General features: G+C 35.4%; 1 long non-coding RNA gene across 6 annotated transcripts in view; it reads right to left on the reverse strand.

Moving 5' to 3' along the window:
- LOC144322337 (uncharacterized) overlaps positions 1 to 20939 on the reverse strand; it is a 76329-nt gene extending 55390 nt beyond the window's left edge. Inside the window, exons 1-4 of one of the 6 annotated variants that reach the window (XR_013387991.1) lie at positions 20685 to 20928; positions 18897 to 19407; positions 17262 to 17397; positions 16191 to 16399 (exon numbers count right to left, since the gene is read on the reverse strand). This is a non-coding gene — a long non-coding RNA (uncharacterized LOC144322337). The other 5 variants (XR_013387990.1, XR_013387995.1, XR_013387993.1 and 2 more) reach the window with 5 other exon arrangements.
- Between the last annotated feature and the right edge of the window lie 592 nt (positions 20940 to 21531).

The raw sequence follows: 21531 nt of genomic DNA on the forward strand, positions 1-21531 counted from the left end.
GAGAGGAGCTAGAACTGAAACCTTCTACTTTGAAATCCTGTTTTTATGTTTCTTTCAATGACTTTTTAATTAATGGCGATTTTTATTTTTCTTAAATATTTTATTTATTTATTCATGAGAGACACAGAGAAAGAGAAGCAGAGACACAGGCAGGGAGAGAAGCAGGCTCCCTGCAGGAAGCCCGATATGGGACTTGATCCTGGCACTCCAGGATCACCCCCTGGGCTGAAGGCAGCGCTCAACTGCTGTGCCACCCAAGGCATCCCAACAGTGATTTTTCTTTTTTTTTTTTTTTAATCTTTATTTATGATAGTCACACAGAGAGAGAGAGAGAGAGAGAGAGAGAGGCAGAGACACAGGCAGAGGGAGAAGCAGGCTCCACGCACCGGGAGCCCGACGTGGGATTCAATCCCGGGTCTCCAGGATCGTGCCCTGGGCCAAAGGCAGGCACTAAACCGCTGCGCCACCCAGGGATCCCCTCAACAGTGATTTTTCTTAATGTTGATTCTTATCCTTATTTTTTCCAACTCCAGACAAAAAGCAAAATGAACAATTCCAAAGAACGATTCAAAATGCATTTAATAAATAATGCTACTATTTAGACTCTACCAAAGAATATGTTAGAAATACCACATACACTTTACATTACCCACCTCTAAACAAATTATTTCTGTATGGGTGAGTTTAATGGTTCAATTTCATTAAACATAAGCTGTTTCCTTGATTAAAATGACATTTAGTCAAACCTTCCTTTCTTTTCCATAAATTTCTGTAGTAATATCTGATATCTTTCTTTAAAGAGAACATTTTACCCAGAGAATATAAATATAGTCAGTAAAGATGAAAATAAATCATTACAACCTGTTAATGTGTTGGAAAATGAATTTATATCTGCTTCGTGTTATCCTACATCAAATTTTGTTCACTCATAATATTCAGATAATGCATTTCAGTAATTTTTATGGTGACATGCTATAATTTACAAAATTATTAAATTATATGTTTAAAAAAGAAATGAATAGAGGCTGGTTTAAATTTCTTTAGGATAATTATAGAGTAAATTTCCAAAATGATTTCAACTGCCTGCTTATTCTATAGCTTATGATATAATCCTAATTGGCACAAAGAAATTTTTTGTTAACAAAGATTGCTAACTGATATTGATATAAATTTATTTTAAATGTTTCACATCTTTAATATATATTTCATGTATCAAGTAAATATTTTACCTCTATCTTTTATCATATCACTGCCAATAAAATCTAACTGAATTTAGAATTTATATATAGGATATATATAAATGGGAATACAATTTTCAAAAAAATATTTTTAATTACTATATATACAACAATGTAACATGTTGAAAATATTAAAAATAAGGGAAATAACTTGCCAACATATTACACAAACTCAATAGAAATGTTTCCTTTAAACATAAAGTGAACAAAGAAATTCTCAAGGAAACAGAGTCAAGAAAACTTGTTGCCATCAAATTGAACTACAAGAACATTGAATACAGTTCATTATTTGGAGGAACACCAATTCTGGATTAGAATCCATAATGCAAAAAGAAAGGGTTAGAATTCACACTTCAAGAAAGGGCAGATAACTGAATAAACAGAAAAGACAATAGAATGCATAAACCAACCATAATGGCAATATCCTGAAAATTTTCTAACACATTCAGAAGTAAAATATGCAACAACAGTTGAGGTCTTTAAAAGGGGTAAATGAATTTAAATTGTCGCAAACTTGTTATATTGTTTGGGATGAGATAAAAGTAGTGGTTTAAGAAGTCAGCAATAATTTAACAAATTTTGAAATAATGTGAGAAACCACTAAAGAATGATGAAGATATTACCAAAATGTTAATAGAGATGTTTAAATAGAATACTAAATTAATAATAATAATAATAATAATAATAATAATAATAGAAACAAAACCAAAACTTGATTAATATAAAAGAATATAGGAAAGAAGGAATCAAGAAATGAAAGACAAATAGAAAACAAATAGCAAGATGGTAGACATAAAAACTCAACTATTTCAATAAGAACATTAAATATGAGTGGGCTAAAATGACCAACTAAAAGACAGAGATAGGATACAGAGAAAGGTCTAGAGAAGAAAAACCTAACATCCTGTTCATAAGAGCAACTTTAAAAAGATAGGTTGAAATTAAAATAAAATTTTAAAAACCCATGCAACAATTAAGCCAAGGGAAGGTAATGTAGCCATGTTAACCTTGAATTAAAAAGATTTTAGGGTTTAGCGCCTGCCTTTGGACCAGGGAGCGATGCTGGAGACCCGGGATCGAATCCCACATCGGGCTCCCGGTGCATGGAGCCTGCTTCTCCCTCTGCCTATGTCTCTGCCTCTCTCTCTCTCTCTCACTGTGTGCCTATCATAAATAAATAAATAAATAAATAAATAAATAAATAAATAAAATTAAAAAAAAAAAAAAGAAGAAGATTTTAGGGCACCTGGGTGTCTCAGTAGGTTAAGTGACTGCCTTCAGCTCTGGTCATGATCCCAGGGTCCTGGAATTGAGCCCAGCATCTGGATCCCTGCTCGGTAGGAAGTTTGCCTCTCATTCTCCCTCTGCCCCTCTCCACTACTTGTGCTCTTTCTCACCATCTCTCTCTCTCTCTCAAATAAATAAATAAAATCTTTAAACAATCAAACAAACAAAAATATATTTTAAGGCATGGATGCCTAAAATATGGACAGTTCTCAAAAACACATTTTAAATACAAAACAAATTGGGATCCCTGGGTGGCGCAGTGGTTTAGCGCCTGCCTTTGGCCCAGGGTGCGATCCTGGAGACCCGGGATTGAATCCCACGTCGGGCTCCCGGTGCATGGAGCCTGCTTCTCCCTCTGCCTGTGTCTCTGCCTCTCTCTCTCTCTCTCTCTCTCTCTGTGACTATCATAAATAAATACAAATTAAAAAAAAAAAACCCAAAACAAATTGATATGGAAAAGGACAATGATGGAAAAATATATACCAGAATAAACCAGTGTCTCTGTTAATGTCAGGTAAAGGAGACTGTCATCCAAGAAGTATCATGAATGCTAAAGCATAACATTTTACAATAAGAAAACAGTCAATAGAATGATATGACAGTAGTGACAGACACCTGGATGGCTCAGTGGTTGAGCATCTGCTTTGGGCTCAGGCATGATCCTGGAGTCCTGGGATGGAGTCCCACATCAGGTTCCCACTGGGAGCTTGCTTCTACCTCTGCCTATGTCTCTCCCTCTATCTCTGTGTCTCTTATGCATAAATACATACAATCTTAAAAAAAAAGAATGATATGACTGTAAATTTGGGGGCACATAACATAGCTTTAAATTACTTAAAGTAAAAATTAATGTAAATAAAGAAAATAAAAATCATAATAAGAGAGATTTAACATGCTATTTTTGGTAGGGAAAATATTCAAAACATTTAAAATAAAATAAGATAAAACATTTTAAGAACTTTATTAAGCACACTGATTTGATATGTATAGAATATCATAAACACAACTATAAATCATACATTCTTTTCATACGATCACAATGCACTTAACAAAATAAAGTATATTCTAGGTCACAAAGCAATTTTTAAAAAATGCCAGTTAAGGAATGATAGAGTATATATTCTCTAACCATTGTAGAAATAAATATTCCTAATGATAGGAAATTAGGAAACACTCAAGTATTTGTTAATTAAGCAACTACCTGCTAAGTAATCCATAGGACAAAATAAAATAACACTGAATATTAGAAAATATTTTGAGATGAAAATAATAAATTTATATTCCATGAAATTTGCAGTTCTGAGGGTCAAATTTAATATTTTAAAATGCACATATCAGAGAGAAAGGAAGTTTAAATACCATGATTCAAGCTTCCAACACATGAAACAAGAAAAATTATGCAAATAACCTACAGGATAACTACAATACTATAGTAATAAAAGTAATCAATTATCTACTATCTATACCCATTTAGGTTAATGGAACAGAATTTAAAATCCAGAATAGCCCTACATATCTATAGACACTTCATTTGTGACAAAGATGCCTCAAAGTGTATTATGACAAGTTTTTTTACCCCCATGAATAGTACTAAATCAATTAGATATCTATATGGGTAAAAGTAAATCAAGTTACATTCTATCTTACACTGTATAGAAAAATTAACTTGAGGATGATTATAGATTTTATCAGATTAATCAATTAATATTAAAATTAAAAAAACATTCTGGGGGAAACAAGATTGAGAAAAACATTTTCATGTTGGACCTTGGAGTAGCAAAATATTTTTTAAATATTAATAAACATAAAACACTAATCAAACAGGAAAATAATTCATGTAGTACATTAATTAAAGAAGTTCTGGTTATCTAAATAAATCATCCTTAAAGCTAATGAAAAAGAGAAGACAGTCTCGATAAATACATGAGAGAATGACTTGCATCCAGAATATATGAAGAATGTTAATCAGGAAAAGAGGCAAAAATATACAATTAAAATATGGGGCAAAGTTTTATAAAACCACTTTACAAATGAGGGTATCTAGATGATCAATAACCATATGAAAAGATATTCAACAGCATTATCAGCAGAGAAAAGAAGATTAAAATTTTAATGAAGTTATAGTACACATCATCAAAATGGCTAAATTTTTATTTAAAGATTTTATTTATTCATGAGAGACACAGAGAAAGAGGCAGAAACATAGGCAGAGAGAGAGAAGCAGGCTCCCTGCGGGGAACCTTATATGGGACCCTGGGATCACGGCCTGAGCCGAAGGCAGTCACTCAACTACTGAGCCAACTAGGTGTCCCAAAATGGCTAAATTTAAGAAACTGACTATATGATATATTGATCAGAACCCTCATACACTGTTGATGAGATTATTAATTTTTTGATCAATTAGAAAAAATTCTTAGTATCTAGTAACACTAAATATACATACATATCCTTTATGACTCAGATACCTCTCCAATAAAAAGTAGTGCAAAAATCTATTAAAAGATATTTATATATACAGGAAGTTTGGTCATAACAGATAAAAATTGGAAAGAACTCAAGTGTACTCAGGAAATGATAGACCATTTATAATGACATTCTGTTACGTAGCAATACATAAAAGAACAGTCTCCTGACATGAAAAGATGCTCAACATCACTCATCAATTGGGAAATGCAATCAGAATCACAGAGACAACATCTCACACTTGTCAGAATGACTACAATTAAGAAACAATGAGTGCTGGGAAGGATGCAGAGGAAAAGGAACCCTCGAGCACTAGTAGAAATGCAAACTGGTGTAGCCTCTGTGAAAAGAGTATGGTGGTTATTCAAAAAATTAAAAACAGAATTACTGCATGATCCAGTAATTCCACTCCTGGATATTTACCCAAAGAAAATGAAAAGATTTATGCACCCCTATGTTTATTGCAGCATTATTTACAATGGCCAAATTATGGAAGCACCCCAAGATGAATGACTGATGGATGCACAATGAAGATGTGGTATGTATATTCAATAGAATATTACTCGGCCATAAAAAAAATGAAATCTTGCCATTTGGAACAATATGGATGGATCTAGAGGGTATAATGCTAAATGAAATAAAGTTAATCAGAGAAAAGTAAATAAATACCCTGTGATTTCATTCATAAATGGAATTTAATACACAAAATATATGAAGAAAGAAATAAAGAGACAAGCAAAAAAAAAAAACACCTCAAATCAGAATAGACTCTTGAATATAAAGATCAAACTGGTAGTTGACAGAGGAGAGGTAATGAGGGGGATAGATGAAACAGGTGGAGGAAATTAAGGTACATTTATCATGATGAGTAATATACAGAATTAAGTAATATATAGGATATATATTAACATCAAAATATAAAAACAGATCAAATATATGATTACATAAAGTAGTGTATTTTAAGTTATACTAGAAAAAATAAAGGTCCCTTTTTCAATAACAACAATAACTCTAAGGTATCTAGAAATAAATTAAAAAAATACTTCTGAACTTTCTGGAAAAAATCGTAAAGCATTATTAAAAAAAAAACAAGACAAAACAAAAATATAAAGAAGGCCTATGCTTATAAGTAGAAGTTACATGTACAGATGGGAAGATACAGTATCTCAAAGATAATAATTCTTTAAAAATTAATCTTGTTAAAATGAATGAAATTTCACTTGAAATCCTGTGAGGGTTTTTCATTAAATCCAAAAAGGATGGGGAGAATTTCTTACAGATATCAAGATTTGTAATAACAATTTAGGAATAAACACTGTTTACTACTGCACTTAGACTGCTAGACAAACTAATATAATAAAAATGCATAAACAGACATTATGGCATAATAATTTGGTTTATAAAAGAATCTATGTCAATAAACAGATAGTAAATAGACTATTCCATACCAAATTGGGAAAAGCAAATATAACTTTTAAAAGACATTACAAGGGGATGCCTGGGTGGCTCAGCGGTTTGGCACCTGCCTTTGGCCTAGGGTGTGTTCCTGGAGACCTGGGATTGAGACCCGTGTCAGGCTCCCTGCATGGAGCCTGCCTCACTCTTTGCCTGTGTCTCTGCCTCTCTCTCTGTACCTCTCATGAATAAATAAATAAAATCTTAAAAAAATAATAAAAAACATTACAAGAACATAATCTAATCATATCAAATTACTAATTTGCTTTTTAAAAATATTTTATTTATTTATTCATGAGAGACACACAGAGAGAGGCAGAGACATAGGCAGAGGGTGAATCCCTGTAGGGAGCCTAATGTGGAACAGGATCCCAGGACCCCTGAAAATGACCGAGCCAAAGGCAGATGCTCAACCACTGAGCCACCCAGGTATCCCACTAATTTGCCTTCTTAAAATATAATATAGACATGAATGTGAACAAAAAATAATGCCACAATGCAGCTGATAACAAAGATCAAATATCCAAAATATTTATTTAAAAAAGATACCGAGGTATTAACAAATCAGCCCAAGAGCATAAGTAGTAAATTACAAAAGAGAACACATAAGTGGTCAATAAATATAAGAAAAATTGTTCATTTTTTGTAGTCATATGTAAAAGAAACTCAGAAGAGCACTGAAATAATATTCCACACGTAAGATTAATCATATTAAATATTTTTGCAATATCAAATGTGGTTAAAGATGTGGAAAATAAGACATTTTCATTCACTAAGATAATGATTTAGATAATTAACAAACATGGGAAAGATCTGTTTAAGGTGGAAGAAACTATGGAAACTTATCCATGGGATGTGCCCTTTGAGATAGGTGATTGATATCAGACTCAAAGAGTCAGGGATTATAACAGGAAAGCTTTACAGAGAAAGCGGGGAATAGCCAAAGAAATATTACAGGAGTGACTGACTGCTCCTCTACCTGGAATCCTTAGTGTTGAGCCCCTTCTACTATGTGGAACATCTTATGTAGAAAAGTATATCTATTAAAATAACTTTATATCCTTATCATGTGACTTCCTCTCCTCACAAAACAGAGGTGAAACAGTGGTGCCTGAGTTCTTTTCTAGAGATAACGTGCTGTAGACCACAGCTGATAGAGAAGAGTTTGTGGGCATGGAGAATATAGAATTATGTATTAATTGGAGCTTTCAGATTGGAAGTGAAGAAACATTCTGGGAAGCAGTTGGCTGGAAGAGTTTTCCACTCTCACTCTCTTAAGAGTCACTCAAGAGTACACAGTGGGTATTCAATACAGAGGTGAGATGTGAGATCTAAAGCTTATGGCCCTCCAAAGCTGCTTTGACCAGAATGTTAGGCTTTATCTGTTTTACATATTAGATGTTATTTTAACATAGGACTACAATACAACCAACTTTGATAACCACCTGTTCATATTTATATTATGCAAAAAGGAGACACTTTGGCTCAAGGTCTCCATCCAGGTGATTGGCTGGAATTAGAGATGTGGTCTCCTGATTTTCAGCCCTTAGTTCATTATAGAAAAACATCTCAGAAAAATCAGTGAGCACTCTATAGTGGAATGAGCCAATGGGTCTTATTTGTACATTGGCATTCTGTATATATGCAATTGATCATGAAAACTGTGGATGTGGGTAGAAGGTGCTACAGAGGAATCACACATGAGCACACAGACCTGGTTGAGGCTTGTGGACTGATCCTGTGTATTAGCTGTGCCTAAGTTCAGTTATAATGGAAATTTTGAGAAGCATTTGGGAAAAATGAAGCCAAACAAAATGTTTTCTATATTTCTACTTCACAGATTTCAACCTGTGACTTTCATAGGGCTATGGAGCTTATAGTCATGCTCTCTCATCATTCTTCCCTCCATACTTTGGACTCAGGGCTGCACCTGAAGTTCTCAAACATGCCACTCTGTGTCTTTCTTTCTTCCTCAAGCTGTCTCTCTTGCCTGGGCCCCTTTTGCTAGCTTTATCTCCCCATAAAACTATCTCCCATCTGTTCTACAAGATACAACTTAAGATTTTCTTTCTAGAAAACTTTGCCCTGTCTTATTTTATTTTATTTTATTTTTATTTTTTAAAAAAGATTTATTTATTTATTTATTTATTTATTTATTTATTTATTTATTTATTTATGAGAGAGAGAGAGAGAGGCAGAGACACAGGAGGACGGAGAAGCAGGCTCCATGCACCGGGGGCCCGACGCAGGACTCGATCCCGGGACTCCAGGATCGCACCCTGGTCCAAAGGCAGGTGCTAAACTGCTGAGCCACCCAGGGATCCCCGCCCTATCTTATTTTAGATGTTCATCTCTTTTGTTCCAATAGCACTTAAGTGCATTACTTTTTCATGTCACTTTTTTACTGTAAAATAAATACTTGAAATATTTGTGAACATTTCCATTTCTCCTATTAGGCCGAGAGTTGATTCAGGGAAATTCTCAGGAGCAGATGCTACCTTGTGTGCAAGAAGCAAAAAAAAAAAAAAAAAAAAAAAAAAAAATTTAAGGAATATATGAAAAAGAGGATGTAAAAATACTACTTGGATGATGAAAGGAGTGATCAATAAATAGAACTGTTATTTATGTAAGGAGAAAATTATAGAGGGAATTGACTAATTTTAAAAGATAATGTAGCATCAGTTTTAGTCTTTTCATAGAGTGAATAAGCTACAGAGACTTAAAAACATATTTGTATCAGACAATCTTGCTATTATTTGAAATAATTTTTAAAAATTATTAATTTTTAAAATTTTAAAATTATTAAAAATAATTATTTGAAATAATTCCTCAATATATACCATATAAGACTATCAATATATTAGGAAATTACATACATATATGAGTTCATATGGTCATATGAATATATGTATGAATGATGAAGACCTATTGAATCCAAATATGTGGAGATAGGCCCTCCCAGCTCAAATCAATCACTGACCATTTTGTTCTACGGATGGTATACAACAAACAACAGAACATTCAGCACAAATCAAGAAAAGATTACACAAAGTGATTTCATTATAACAATAGTAAGAAATTCTACAGTGTCTATTAGCATCTTAGACTGTCTCTCTGTCTCCACTGTTTCTCTACTGCAGAACTTTGAGAACACTTCTCTTGGATTAAACATATTTGGCTTGGAGCAGCTATAGGACCACTTAAACCCATCAAAATAACTTTTTCTTTTTCTTTCTCTTAGACTAAGCGTATTTTTCTTTGACCATTATTTCCAAAGATTAAGTACTTAAACAGCATTACTGTCTAAGCACATCTTGTCTTGATCCTTTCTATAGACTGGGTAAATGTAATTCTCATGCTAGATTCAATTATTTGTATTTCTCTCAAACACTGTAAAAAAGCCCTCCCGTGTATTTTTATGCATCTTGCTGCATAGTAAATTCCACCATAGTTATGGTTTATTCTAAAGCCACGTTTAATAGGATGATCAGGTCATTTTACATTCAGACATATATAATTATCTTTTATGGGTGAGTGGTCACAAATTCAATAGAATTAACATGAATGCTTTGCACAGCTCCCCACAGAGAAGGATCATGAACTATCAATTGCTCAGAAGTACATCTAGTTGGTCATGCTCTGTTGCACATATTCTTTTCATGAAAATCAATAATTCTCTTGGTGGAATCTTGGATTTGAGTTTGCATATATTTAGACAATAATTGTTTGCATAGTAGTATTATGCAAAGAGGTAAACAGTTTCTGAATCAATCAACACCTAGATTGCTGGTCTAGTTGTTTATTGATTTTTGAGTCATTTTTTCCTATTGTCAAAAGAAAAACATAAAAAGGTAATAATTATTCTGATAATGCTCCCAGAACAGATTTACTCTTGTGTCAGTGATCTACAGAAATCAAATATGTTTGAAAGACATAATTGCCTCTTGCTTATTTTGTAATATTTCATGTTTCCTAAATAGTAACCTGAATGTATCATACGTATTTCAAAAATAACAATTCTCTACCCCTTTGGAAAACACACACACTTAGGATATATTATAAAAAGCAAAATATTATTATGCCTTTTAATTTTTTTAAGATTTATTTATTTGAGAGAGAGCACTGAGCAGGGGGAGGGAGACAAGTAGATTCCTTGCTGAGTGGGGATCCCCATATGGGCTCATTCCCAGAAACCTGAAATTATGACCTAAGCCCAAATCAAAATTGGATGCTAAACTGATGGAGTCACCCAGGTGTCCCCTGTACCTTTTGCTTTCTGGCATGGAAAATAAATGAGAAAGCAACTTGGAGATCATATGTGACATCTAAAATTCTGGTATTAACTAAATTAATAGGATGTTAATGCATAGAAATCTAATGAATGTTAAATGTTTAATTTCTCAAGTTATCTAGAACTTTTACAAATCATGGAAATGCATGGAAATAAGTATAATCATAGACATATAAATGAACATATGTGTATATGTCTTTCCAGTAACTATTTCTGAACTTCTCTAACCCATGTATTACCTGTGAGCTCAATAAACTCTAAGCATACTGCAACGAGTGCCAGTAAGGAGAGCAGAGAGAGAAATCTAGGAAATTTTTTTTTTCCAAATAAGCAACATTTTTCTATGATCAAAGATTTCTTGGGATGCCTGAATCTATGATCAACGATTTCTTGGGATGCCTCAGCAATTGAGCATCTGCCTTCAGCTCAGGACATGATCACGGGGTCTAGGATCAAGTTCGGCATCGGGCTTCTTATGGGGAGCCTGCTTCTCCCTCTGCCTGTGTCTCTACCTCTCTCTCTTTCTCTATCTTATGAATAAATAAATAAATCTTTAAAAGATTTCTTTAAGATGGGTGAAATATTATTTTACTGTATATTATCTATAGCAATCTAATATGCTAGTGTTCACGGAAAGTAAACACTTTAAGAAAGGTATATAAGAATAATTTTTTAAGCATTTGAATTTGACATTTCATTTTTAAGGAACACTTCATTAGAGTAGTGTTCTATGAAACACTTTTTGGGAATAAATTTTTTTAATGGCATAAACAGCTCTATGACCATGTCTACTGAGAGATACACAAGGAATTAAAGCAACTGTTTTATAACATAAATGAAAATCATGCCCAGGGTAGCTGATTGAGTATACAAGACCTACTCATACCCATGTATAAAAACAGAATAGACAATGATGAATGTTAATAGGAGAATAAGGCATGGAATTAAAAACATAAGCTTGATGTAAAATTAAGTGGAACCCAAAAGAGTTATGTAATACAAATCGAAAGTTAAGGTATGATGAACAGCACAATGAAAGCAGATAAACATAGGTTAGAAACTAGGCTTTATAACTGGTTTGACAAGTAAAATAAATTTCCTGACCTCCATTTCCTTGTGATTAAATAGGACTATTATATCACAAAGATTAATTAAAATCATACAAGCCACAGCTTGGCACATGGCAGTTGGCCAACATAAAAAGTTATTATAGGTATTAAGGTGCAGTATTAAAAGGTAATGATTACTTTTTGACTTCTTTATATTCTTAAAAGTGGAACTACATACCCAGTGCCATTCTTATAACCTTGCAAGTATGTATTTGAAACTTTAACAGGACTGTTCAAAAAACTGTTGGCTGGTCTGTGGGAAATGTATTGCTGTAATGAATCCAGTGGTAGAACAGAACATTGATGGGAAAAATAAAATAAGAACAATGGGTGAGAGATAGATGAGAGGTTCCCCAAGTCCTATAAACATGCCATTCTTTTCTGGCCATTAATATTATGTATGTGTTAGAAGAGAAATACAGTGACAAAGCACAAATATGATTAAATGTGAGTGATTTTGTTTAAGGCCTAAGACATTTCAACTTTGTCTACTATCACATTTCCTAAATACAAACTTTCAGTATTTTAGAGTATTTTAGTGATGATCTTTAATTAGGAGTGGATAAACAAACATTCTATGATTGTAATATATGATATGGAAATTCAAAATAAATAACATGACTTACAATATCAGATGGACACAGACAAAAGCTTTCAAGAATGTCTATTTTTAATATCCTTTTTTTTTTTTTTTGGATTTGCTCTATTGGTCCTTTCCTTAAGTTGAAACTCAGCTCACTGATTAAACTCTTTATTCACATTTAAAGCCAAAAGTTACCCTATTTATATTGCTTTAGCTACATTCCACAACTTTTGGGAGTGTTTTGTTATTTGGTTGAAAATATTTAAATTCTCTATTATGATATTTTCTTTGACCTGTGAGTCACTTAGAAGTGTTTACTTTTTAAAATACTTATATAACACATTTTGGATATCTTACTAGTTTTCAAATTTTGTTGTATTTTGATGATACCAATCCTTTGGTTTTGTTGAGATTTCCTTTATGGTCAAGTATGTGACCAACTATTTTTGTTTTTATTATTTTATTTTAGAGAGAGAGAGAGCTCATGGGGGTGGGGGAGGGGGAAAGAGAAGGAGAGGGAGAGAGAATCTTAACCAGGTTGCAGATTCCACGCCTAGCACAGAGACTGACACAGGGCTTCCAACCACTCTGAGATCATAACCTGAGCCAAAATCAAAAGTCAGGCACTTGACCACCTGAGCTACCTACCCAGGCACCCCATGGCTAATTATTTTTAAATGTCCCTTGTGTGCTTGAAGCCTGAAAGTTATATTGGGTGGTCCACTTGTGTGGGGCCTATGGGACCTAGAGTCACCTACTATTTCTCTTCAGAAGCATAGGTTTATAAAGTCTTTTTTTTCTTCCTAATAACACTGTAATAAAACACCAATAACTGGAAAAAAAAAGAAGTCTATTTTATCTAGATTATTACTATCTCAGGACTATCACCCCTGGAGCTCTCTTGCTATGCCCTCTTAGCCCCTTCAATGTTTATTTTTTGTGATGATTTTGCACCTCTAGTTTTACCTTTCTCTTTCTATTCCTTACAGATGTTTAAATAAAATAGCCAGAGTTGGACATATTCTAAAGCCGAAACCTTTTTTAAAATTAGGGGTAATTAATAGATTTTTCATTTTGCTTAAAGTATCATTTTCCTTTGTAAAATTCTTGAGCTTCAAAGGGGATTATTATCCTATTGTCTTCATTTTTTTAATACATAAAGGTCTTTATTAAAACATTGTCAGGGGCACCTGGGTGGCTCAGCAGTTGACCATCTACTTTGGCTCAGGTCATGATCCCAGGGTCCTGGGATCAAGTCCCACATTGGGATCCCCACAGGGAGCCTGCCTCTCCCTCTGCCTATGTCTCTGCCTGTCATGAATAAATAAAATTTTAAAAAACAGTCAAAAATTCAAAGCACTGCTCAAACCTCCACATGATTTATCAGATAAAAAATAAAGTCCTTGTCATAGCCTACAAATGTGCACCCAGTTGGCGCCTAACACATTCTCTTTCCCTCGTTCCCTCTTGTCTGTGCTCCAGCTATATTATGTTTTTGCTGAGGTCCATTTTCATAAAAATAATTTTCCTGAAATCAATGACACATCTGTTCCCACTCTGTTGTCCACAATGTCATGTATTTTGCCTTCATAATATTGATCACAGTGCACAATTGTGAGATTTGAATAACTGCATTCTTTTAAAATATTAAGACCCAAAATGGCACACAATGACACATCATAGCCAATAATAAGCTTAGAATGAATAAATATGCTGTAATAATTTTGCAGTAGCTTAACTGAATCTCTTATATCTTCAAAGATCAAAGACTGTAGAAATTTTTTAATGTTGAAAATAGGTCATCAAAGACAAAGGCAAAGATAGTTCACTTAATTTAAATAATCCATAATTTGAGCCTCATTCTTTACAGTTTCACATTTCTTGGTCTTTTGGCCTCATCTATTTAAAATTCTGATTTCATTAAAACTGAGTGAAAATTCCAGATTCATCCAATTTCATTTTGACACCTAAAAATCAAAAGAGGCCATCAAGGAGGGATTCTTAAAAGTACAGAGATCTGACCTTTGGTTACAAAAAAAGAGTTTCACTTTCATCTCAAGGTCTCCATGGCTTGACAGAAATTTTCTCTACCTGTCATTTATCTCTCTCTCTTAGGTAAATTAAGTTATTGCTGTGACTGCTCAGGACTGTCATCTCTTCTTTATAAGCATATATCAGATCAGGATTTTTTAAAACTGGTTTTGTGTGACCTTATAGGTAGATGACAAATTTGAAGGAGTCCTTGTGTAGCGGGCACAGCATCCTGCTTGCTACTGAGCTCATATGATATTGATATTGGTTCTCTTGCACTAAAATATATTAAAGTTTTTTAGCTGGCTTTACAGAATATTTTAAAAAGTGGTGGAGAGAGGTAAAAGAGAGATAAAACTTACATATGACCACATCAGAATATTGTCTTTTATTTGAACATTTACAATAAATTGTAAAGTTTTCATTCAACATTAAAAAAGTGTTTCTGGGAATAAATAAGTTATAAATAAAATTGTTATTTCAGTTAAGTGAAATCTAAATCTCTTTTCATTCACATCTTCAACACACAGACACACCCACATAGCAAGTGAGTTGTATATATATAGTTTCATATATATGCTTAATGTACATATAACTACATATACATATGCTTATATAACTCATATATACATATATGCAACATTTTATATGCATATATACACACAATCAACTTTTTGCTAGAGATTATTATACAGATATAAAGACATAAAAAGTAACATATCAATTGTCTGAGATTAGGTTAGATGGAAAGAATAGGAAAAAGATGGGAAGCCAGCATATACCTGAGTAAGAAAAGGACCACTAATGACAAAGGAGGTAATCAAAACTATTTCCCTACATATTTGATATTATCTTAGGAATATAGCCGCTGATATCTCATTTTGGTTTTAACTTTTATTTCCTTAGTAACAAATTTCTCAACTGTATAGTCAGTCTTCACAGCAGAATCTAGCTTTTTTGAGAACAGGGACTCTGATAGTGTTGTCCTGGCAGGGTGGCTGTGCATAGAAGGCACCAGTCATTTCACGATTAAAGGTATCTCTATAATATATAGGCATTAAAGTGATTCATATGAGTAATGTTAAATTCCCTTAAGATTGCTTATGTTATATTCAGTGAATTAAAAGTGGGTCATAAAATACATGCAGGCTGATTTTATTTATAATTTGGAAAATATATAACATATCTAAATTAAAATGTTAATGATTATTTTAGATGGTATATTGTTAGATGTTCTAGATGTAATTTATAAAGCAAAAGGCTTAAAAATGTTTTAAGAGAGAGAGTGGGAGGCAGAGGGGCACAGGAAAAGAGAGACTATTTGTAAGTTCCTCTGTTCCTATATCTATTCTCCAGAACAACAGGATTCTGCAATCATGCAAACGGCCTTCAGGCTTTAGTCTTTTATCTTCTTCAGTCCATCATTATCAGATTCTATCAGGTTTCATCTGATGTTGTTCCCAGATACCTTGCCACCTAAAATCTCATTTTACAAAATCAAAGAATTCAGATATATAATAACTATTTCTGGAAATGATACTCAGAAGAGCATATCAGGACTAATATAAAATAATAACTACAGTTTTGAAAATGTACTCTATGCAGTATACTGTGCCAAATGCTTGAGGAACATAGGTAATACATTTTATAATTGCTTGTGTTTATTGTTATCCCCATTTTACAAATGAGAACACAGAAGTTTGGGAAAGCAAGAAAATCACAGATCTAACAAGTAAGTAAAATAATTCAATTTTTATTCAAGTGTGTCTGATTCCAAGGCTCTTGTTCTCTTGACCTGAACACTGGGCTTGTGTTCTGGTCTTCTGAACCCTCACAATTTCAGGATATAGACCTCGGTGGGGCTAAGGTAAGAAAGCCTCTTTATAGATTAGGATTTTTTGCTGAATAATCAGATGCCCATTCTCAGGCCTGTTTCCAAAATCTGCAGAGATAAAACATGTTACTAGAAAATCAATTTTAGAATAGGTTCGTTAATGGCAGAACTGTAACAAATCTGATACTTTCTTAATCTCTGATCAGTACTGGGTATCTCTAACTCGTAAGAGAATTAGTTCCTGCAGAAGGCAGTAACAGAATTATTGTTAGAATGGGTAAATCTCCCCTTGTTCCAACTGTCTCAGAGATGCCTGTCTCGAAGATGTCCTGTTTACAAGCCCAAATCCTGAACAGCTCAGTTGCCCTCTTGCCATTTGAGGACATTATGGCCTTGTTCCCTAGGAAAGCAATACACATCTTTCTTCCTGGCTCCAGTCAACCAAAGATACTACTCGGAAATATCAAATCTAAGCCGCTTCTGCTTCTTTTGATGGCAAAGGCTCTCTATATTTGAGGGCAAATGCAGTGGGGCACCACAAGATAAGGGATCCTGCAAGCCTTTGCTAGTCTGTAAGCCAAAGCTGCCTTTTCCACACCCTTGGATTCCAGCTACATTCTGTTCTCTAAGCTTCAATTGCTTTCAGGATATAAACATGGAAGCATGTATAAAGCAGGCAAATATCTAAGTGATCAATCTCTGAAATCCTCAGAGACTGCTTTAATTGAGTTCTTAATATTTAGACCAAATATTCTCAGAAATAATTGCCTTGAGCAGCTATAAACTTCTATAGGCCACTAATTCCATTGTTTTCCTGGGTATGAAAATCCTTATGGAAGCTAGTGCCTCAACACTTTTCCAAGAACATCTCAGAGCTGGTATAAGCATTCTAATCAGTGGCAGGAGCCACAGCCTGGGCTGAAAGCAGATTTCTAGATAGGTTTATATTTCCCACTTAAGAGGGACTTACAAAGTATCCAGCAATGGTGTGGGCATCTCCTCTGCTGCTGACTCAGCTCTTGAGCTTCTCTTCGCTTCTCTACAACTTTTTCTAGCCATTAGTATTATTCATTCACTACCATTTAACTTCCTAAGTTACGTATTATCTGAGGAGAGAGAAAATATATTACTTTGATTTGGACAGAGTGCTCTCTTTCTTTTTCCTATCAAGATATTAGCAGAGGCCAGCCTGTTTCAGCTCAGCACACTAGACCCGGTGCACTCCCATGAGGAGGTGGTGAGGACCTGACCATCGCCCTCTGCTTCTGTCTGTTCTGGCTCAGCTCTGCCCTTCGAGCCCTACTTCTCTCCCAGAAGGGTCTGTGTTCCTCTCTCCTGGAACTGTTGCTTCCCACCCTTTATTTCTCTCTGCTTTATCTTCAGAACCTTCTTTCTCCTCTAATCACTAGTTATCAAAGTAGCTTCTGCTATTCTTCTGTTTCTTTACTAACAGAGTGATGATTCCTGGGCATCTGTGCATGAACATCACTGTTCTAATTCCTTGTTAAGGACACCTGGATGGCTCAGCAGTTGAGCATCTGCCTTCAGCTCAGGGTGTGATCCCGGAGTCCCAGGATTCAGTCCTACGTCGGGCTCCCTGCATGGATCCTGTTTCTCCCTCTGTTTATGTCTCTGCCTCTCTCTCTCTCTCTCTCTCTGTGTGTGTGTGTATCTCTCATGAATAAATAAAATCTTAAAAATAAATAAATAATTATATCTTCCTTTATTATGTCCTGGTGCCTCTGGAATAGTGAGAATAGAAACTATTATCTCAAGCCAAGACCCAGAGAACAAATGGGGGAAAAGCCTCAGCTGATGACACACACCTAAAAGAAAGTCTTAGATTAAATTGCAGATAATCCTCAGCTTCCAGCACAATGATTGCAAAAGTGATGAGATCATATATACTATGTCTCAAGTTTTTCTATTTTATTTTCCCCTTTATGTTTGATTTTTATGCTACACTTTCTTTTTTTGGTAGAATATTTTTCAGTATGTAGCCTAATCAGCAACTAGAATAACTTGCCCGAAGCCTCATAGCCATTATATGTACAAGTGGCCCTGCTGAATGACTGTTTGGGAAGCAAGGGGAGCTGTATTTTAGTTCCTGAGTGGCATCTCATGGTGTGTTTATCCCAGCATCCTTTATAACACCCTGATTTATCTGAAGAATTTACCTACCCAGAGTCCCATTTCAAATCATAGCCATATTTTCTTATCCCCTGCCCTGCATGTGATCCATAGGCCTTCTGATTCCCTTTGTCAAGCATTAGTATCTAGTATCTAATATTCTCTCTCCAGCTCATGTTTTGTATCTTCTGCTTATTAGTATGCCCCTATTGCACTCACGGTACTAGTGAAGAATAAGAGATAGTGAAACTCAGCTCCAAGATAACCTTGATTAAGTTCCCGAAAATGTTTCCTTCATAGGTTAAACTACACTATCCTCAGTAATGCCCATGAAAACTCCAGTATCCTAGGAAACCAGAGAACAGCAAGCTGAGATTTTCATGTGGCCACTCAAGACACGGCAGCATGTCTGTTGGAAGCAGTGAGTTTGCTGAGCCTGGTTCAAAGCTTGTCCTTTTACCCCTCAAGCCCTTACCTTGCTTCATAATGACAGCTACTTCCTCTTCTCCCTCCTGCATACCCCTCCCTGAAATGTAGATGGGGATGATGACAGGGATGCCACAGCCATCTGAAGTAAATCTTCTTGCTCTCTTCAAATCTCTCAGCTGAGAGTAGCAGACGGTGTGCTGCAGGTGGAGGGAGTTTCCACCTATGTCCTTTGCTCGATGTCGTCCTTTTCCACATAGGCCTCATCTGGGGGTAGAAGATGTGTATGTGGTCCACTCAAGTAGACAGCTGGGAAGGAAAGGTCCCTCAGGAACCAAGAACCTCTGTTCTTGTGTATTATATCCTCCGTCTAACTCATCTACATACTCTTCACCATTTGGACCTGCATATAATACATTTTGTAGGCAATTACTCACTTTAATGATTGGACAGAGAGAAGATATGGGTATTACAGGAGCTAGAAAGAATAATGTCATCTCCACAAGGATATTTTTTTGACCAGCAGTTACAGTATGGGAGTCATCTTGTAATCAAGTTAGCTGAAGAGAAAAAAAAAAAGTGGAGGACGAATTAAATTTTTGCTTTGGGGCACCTGGGTGCTCAGTAGGTTAACTGTCTGCTTTCGGCTCGGGTCATGATCTCGGGGTCCTGGGATGGAGCCCCACATTGGGCTCTCTGCTCAGCGGGGAGTCTATTGTCCTTGACACTCTCCCTCTGTGTGCACTTTCTCAAATAAAATATTTTTTTAATATTTATGTTTTAAAACACACACAGTTACTGAATATTTAAAAATTGTTAGGCACCATGGTAGGAACTTGCACATGCTGATCTTGGCTTTGGTGAAAGCCTGGCATTGGCAGGGTTTTCTTATTTGGCTCTAACTTTATTACCAGCCTTCTCTGCTAGGAACTGAAAGCATTGAGCTTTGTGGGCCACCACTCCTTCGGACAGGGTCAGATATACTAGGGCTTCTTCATGAGAGCAGCTTTTGCCCATGGAGCTCTTATGTGTGCTCCATTCTATCCCCCCTCCCAACACTTTCAACTCCCAGGCTGGCAGTTATTTTTGCCTCCAACAGTTAACTACTCAGTCTTTTCTGCTTCCAGCAAGGGCCCCTGGCCCCCACAGCTTCACATGCTCCCCAAATCAATGTCTTTTGCCATTCTTTTATTCCATTACATTCCCCATGTAATAGGGAAATTGTCCAGTAAGACACTTTTTCCCCTCTAAGAAAATAGCCTCATGATCTTGATAGGATCCAAATCCAGAATAAAATATATACCCTACCTACTTACCTCCCTATCTACAATTTATTCCCCGTGATACATAATTTCAGGTTTTATACTGGCTCTTATTAAAGAGAATTTTTGTTGATATCCTTGTTTGCTCCAGTCCAGTCTTTTAAAAGTTAAGAAAGGCTAATCTCACTTTGGGCAATAACTTTCTGTGTTGCATTTTCCTCTTCAGGTTAGATGATTTTTCATTCTACTTTCCATTTTCCAGATAATCACAGATGAATAAAAGTGAGAAAGAAAATAAACCAACACAAAAGGCAGCAGACATCACTCAGGTAGTGAATGCACAGCAAAGTTACCTCACAAAAACTGTGGTGGACATGAGGCCCCTACCAAAGTACCAAGTACCTTGGGTATTCGTAGGTTATGTTTCCTCAGGCATAGTTGATCTCCTCTGGAAGGAAAATGATAACTTTAGCTGTTCTCTACTAAGTGACTTGGATTTGCTATACTCCCTTCTCATTGAAAGTGTATCTCATCCACTCCCATCTGTGCCCAAGAAAGGGTGTCCCCAAACCTACTTCCAGACCAGCAGGAAGCTTCTCTGATATCCTCAACTTCCAGATGCTTCTTCACTCAAAAACGTGTCATTGCATCTGGCTTTTTAAGGCAAGGTGCCCTGATCCTGTAGGTGGTCTGTTCATGGTGCTCAGATATGTGGCTGACCGCAGTTCTTTTCCAACCCTCTAAGACATCACGCGTGTCCCAACTTCCAATCATCCTTTACTCCAGATGGCTGTTGGGGTTGGAATATTGCCCACGGTTCTGGATATTTCTTTAACTTGTCGGTTACTCCTCAGGATTCTTCCATCCCAGATTAACTTTATGTAAACCAACTGCCTCTGAAAGATAATTTCTTAAAGGAAATGCTCTCACTCACTTTAATCACATGCTTAATGACATCTCTCTTTGGACATGCATGAATGTTTGGATTAAGGAAAAACTCTCCTCCTGGTCAGAAATACCCTATACTTTTCTATCCTCCTGAATGTCACGTCAGGCAACAACTCCTTAGTAAATAATGTAACCTCCTCAGTCACTGAAATGAAATGAGTGACACATTTTCATTTATATGATTATAGTAATTTAAGCTTATTTTTACAAACACTATTCTTTTATTTAAATATTTTATTTATTTAATCATGAGAGACACATACACACAGAGATAGAGAGAGATAGATAGAGAGAGAGAGAGAGAGAGAGGCAGAGGCTCAAGCAGAGGGAGAAGCAGGCTCCATGCAGGGAGCCTGATGTGGGACTCGATCCCAGGTCTCCAGGGTTACGCACTGGGCTGAATGGCAGTGCTAAACTGCTGAGCCACCCAGGCTGCCCAAACACTACTATTCTCTTGTACAAACAGTACTATAT

This window comes from Canis aureus, chromosome 10 (genome assembly GCF_053574225.1).
Source record: "Canis aureus isolate CA01 chromosome 10, VMU_Caureus_v.1.0, whole genome shotgun sequence".
Taxonomy (NCBI): domain Eukaryota; kingdom Metazoa; phylum Chordata; class Mammalia; order Carnivora; family Canidae; genus Canis; species Canis aureus.